General features: G+C 39.6%; 1 pseudogene; it reads left to right on the top strand.

Moving 5' to 3' along the window:
* The first annotated feature begins 566 nt into the window (after positions 1-566).
* Positions 567-951, top strand: LOC100630441 (cyclin-dependent kinase 2-associated protein 2 pseudogene; annotated as a pseudogene).
* Positions 952-4,439: the final 3,488 nt, after the last annotated feature.

The following is a 4,439-nucleotide window of genomic DNA, read 5'->3' as shown; positions in this document are numbered from 1 at the left end:
AAATATGAACAGAAAAAAATTGGTATATATGGATATATTCAAAATATAAGAAGATATATAAAGTTATGCTAACATTTTAATGCTTATGTAAAATAGGTAATATTTGAAGAAACTATAATTTGTCAGTTTTACTAATAATTACTAAGAGACAAAAATCCAAAGATGAAGAATCCAAGACAAAATTGAAAAGGCGATGAACAGAAAAAAATCTGTCTATAAGAATGACTTGAAGTTCATATAGTTTCTTGAGTGAATTCTACCAAACCTTAGCATACACATCATTGTTGTATTACATAAACTTCCATAGCATAGAGAAATATGAGAAGTATAGTACATATCTAATGACATCAGTATTATATCATGCAGCTTTTATTGCACACAACCATATTCCTACAACACAGTTTGATTATCCTCAGACACCAACAATACAACTTCTGTGTCACGAGGAGTGGTAAGATTATTGCTATCTACAGAAGACTATGGGTGACTGTTACTACTGTTCTGAGTGGTCAGGCAGCCAACCCTGGAGGAGCAACCAGCCTATGCCACACACCCAGGAGTTGGGGATGTCCTATAAACACCTTGCCCCTGCCCCCAGCAGCACCCTTTGCTCTAGTACCCCTGGGCCCAGCACCCAGTTCACTACAGCTGGAAGAGTCCCATTACAGTTGGCTCAGTCCCGGGAGCCACTGCTCCTTTCAGACCATTATTTAACCACTTTGGGCCTCCCTCCATGGGCTGTGTGCAGGCAATGAAGTCACCGAATACCCAGGGTTCCCAGAGTAGTACACAGACCTGCTGTTGGTCACAGAGGAAATGGGTAAATAGATCTGGCCTGCCTATGATGGCAGCAAGAGTGCCATGGAGTGCCTGAAGGGAGGCATCACACATGCCTGGGCCCTGGCCAGAGAGTGTCCAGCAGAGACAGAGTGGAATGTGCACATGCCATAGGAAACACTTGGGCCTCTGAGTCTGAACATTTCCTGGCCATTGCAGAATACCTGCTTCTCCTTAGCCTTCACCCAAGTTACACTTCTTATCCTGGGCTTCCTGCCTTGTGTCCCCTGGTGGATACCTCCAGGAATCAGTGTGTAGCTCTCATTCCAGTCAGCAGCACTAACTGGGGCCCACACAATAGTTAGCAGCAAGGTCACTGTGAGTCAAACCCATGATCTGCAAACAGTATTGATCAAACTGGAACTTTCTTCTTCCTGTGACCCTTACCACTCAGCACTTACATAGTACTTCTTGCCAATTTATCCCAGGCCCTTTCTTCCCTAACAGGGCCTGTCACTTCCCTACTTTCTCTGCTGGGCCATAGTGACATTTTTCTTAGTATGTCTTTTGCTAAATATGCCCTTTTTGTTTAAATAAAAGATGATTCTATGAAGCTAATGTAAAATTAGACAAGGCTGACACAAATCTAAAACCTATTTGCCACTAGCACTAACACATAAAGGCAGAGAAATTAGATACAAAAATATCTTAGCAAATTTTATGAAGTAATGGTTTTTATAATTTGTATGTCAGGTAAAAACAATACTTAGAGTACACACATGATTCAATAGTTTCAAAATCTATTAATTCTCTGCATCTACAAATTAAAGTAAAAAAACAAGATAATTTCAACAGATATCAAGAAAATATTTGCTAAAATTCAACATATATTTGTGATAAAAATGTAAACAAAATAATATAGTAAAGTTAGAAATAAAAAATTTCTTAACATAAGAAGTATCTTGTAGAAAACTAAAGAAATATAATAGCTAATGGTGAAATATCAGTTGCACTTATATTAAAACCATAAAAAAGAAAAGGACACCTACTATTATCATCTTTATTTAATGTTGAATAGAAAATCTTACTGACAAACAAAGAAAAAGAAGAAAGTTTAAATAGTGGAAAGAAAGAGGCAAAGCTGCCACTTTAAAAACTTTGACCTGATGATCTAGCCCAAAGTTCCAGAGAATTACCTGATAACATATAATTAACTAAAAAGGTGGTGTGACACACAATAAACATTTAAAAAGTACTTACCAACAATCATCAATTAAAAAAGTGCAATGGAAGGAAATAAATCCCATTGTCAATTTTTTAAGAAAACAGACAATACCAAGGAATAACTGTTAATATCTCTTGAGCCATGAGACAGCCCTAAATAGGCCCAAATACCTAACATCTCACTTGGCAATATTAGGTTGTTCCAGGTCGATGTGGAGGTTCTGCTGCACCAAGATATCCTGGTGTGCAGATCAACTGTGACTCTACCATCTTTCACACACTGCTGCCAAGGTCACTCTGAGGTTGTAAACTCAGTTAGCTAGAAGAGGAGAAAAGTGTAAAAGAGCATATATGGCAGATCTTTATGAGCCAGACCTGGAAGTTGCATTCACATTGTGTTGGCGAAGACTCAATCACACAGTCACGTGTGAGTGCAATGGGGGCCGGTTAAAGAAGAAAGGGGAGTAGCTTTTTAACAGTTAGGAATCTCTGAATTACTCTTGTCTTGAAAAACTTTCTTCGCTGTTCTTCCCACATCTAGAAGTCATTCAGTCCCAAAGTCCATCCAGCTCAAAGTCTAGGATCTTTGGGTGATATCCTGTCTTCTCCATCCATCCTGACCTCGCTCATTATCATCAAGCTACCTGTACACTAAATGCCATGGTAGAGCAGGCAGAGAGTAATCCCAGGGCTGTTAAGAGGGAGATATAGGGGCCAGCCCCACAGCTCAGTGGTTACATTCACACACTCTGCTCCAGTGGCCCATGGTTTCACCTGTTTGGATCCTGGGCACAGACCTAGCACTGGTCATCAAGCCATGATGAGGTGGTATCCCACATAGCAGATCCAGAAGGACCTGCAACTAGAATATACAACTATATACTAGGGCGTTTTGGGGACAAGAAGAAGAAGGAGAAGAAAAAGAAGGTTGGCAACAGATGTTAGCTCAGGTGTCAATCTTTAAAAAAAAATAGGGAGATATACAACAGGAAATACCAGGAGACGTATTGCACTCAGCATCCCTGCTGCTGGGCCAGCATCTTGGAAGAAGGACTCTGATTAGATATCTGGGCTCCAGGAGAATCTCCTTTGCCCATGTTTCTCAGTTGACCCTGCCTCTATGCTTTGAGAAGCTCTATGCTTCATTTTCTCTTCCATTTTCCTTCATGACCACATTTGGAGTGGGCACTGGAGAATATGTCATCCATTGGGTAGGAGTGTGTGTACAGGTTTTGCAGCAGTTTTCCTGCTGGTGCCAATTTGGGGGCCCAAAATTTATTTCACATTCCCAGGGGATTTTTTAAGATTATGATTTCAATGGTAATATAATTTCCTCAAAAATTTAGTAAGCTTCTGATCGATTGTCTGTCAGTCAATTTCATATGCCAATAATCACACCCATACTTACATTAAGGCTTATTCAATGTTTATCCAAAATTTAAATTAAACTGGGTGTCCTATATTTTTATTTGGTAAATCTAGCAACCCTGAAGTTACCATGGAGAGTTTGATCAAATGTCCACCACTGTGTGGCTTGGGGCCTCTATCTTTTCAGATATTCTTCAATACCCATCACCCAACCACTAAGTTCAGCCACGTATTTCAGGGCTTGTCTATGGCATCAGCTAGCCTCAAGGTCAAGATTTCTCTACTGATTAGAGTAGACCCAGCTGTGGTAACAGACCCAGATGTATAACAATTCTACCCAAGAGAAGTTCATTAATAACATGTATAAAAGCCCCAGGCAGCAATCCAGGTGGGGAAGACGTAACTCTGCACCATTCCATCATTCAGGGATATAGGGATCCCCTGACAGGGATCTGCCATCTTCAACACATTTCTTCCAAGGCCCCGCTGGGGATTGCCATTCCAGGCAGGCAGGAGCTGGAGGGGGCTTAGGAGAATATGTAGGCATGTTTTAAGGGTCTGGCTTGGAAGTAACACCCATCACTTCTGCTCACATTCCACTGGCTAAGACCTCAGTATGTTACCTCACCTAATTGCAAAGAATGTTGGGCAGTAAGTCTAACTTCTTGCCCAAGAAGAAAAGTCAACTAGATTTTGAAGAACTGTCAGCAGATTCTGCCACAAACCTAACAAAGAATATGTAAGGCTTATGTGAGAAACACTTCAAACTTTGTTGAAGGACATTAAAAATAACTAAATAAGAGGGGAGACATATCATGTTCCAATATGGAAATATATAGGCATGTAAAAAGGTAAATTCTCCCCACATTAATCTAGAAATCACATGAAATCTCAGTCAAATTTTCAACTGAATGTTTTATGTAACCTGATAAAATGATTTTAAATTTCATGTGGTAGTAAATATCTAATTTTTTAAAGAGAACAGTCTATCACTATGGATCTATTATAATTAAAGCATGGTTGTATTTGGAACAAAAGTAGATAAATAGAAAAGATAAACAGATTATAAG

The sequence above is a fragment of the Equus caballus genome, chromosome 1 (genome assembly GCF_041296265.1).
Source record: "Equus caballus isolate H_3958 breed thoroughbred chromosome 1, TB-T2T, whole genome shotgun sequence".
Lineage (NCBI taxonomy): Eukaryota > Metazoa > Chordata > Mammalia > Perissodactyla > Equidae > Equus > Equus caballus.
The sequence above is the reverse complement of the archived record's forward strand: the minus strand, read 5'-3'. Positions and strand labels throughout refer to the sequence as shown.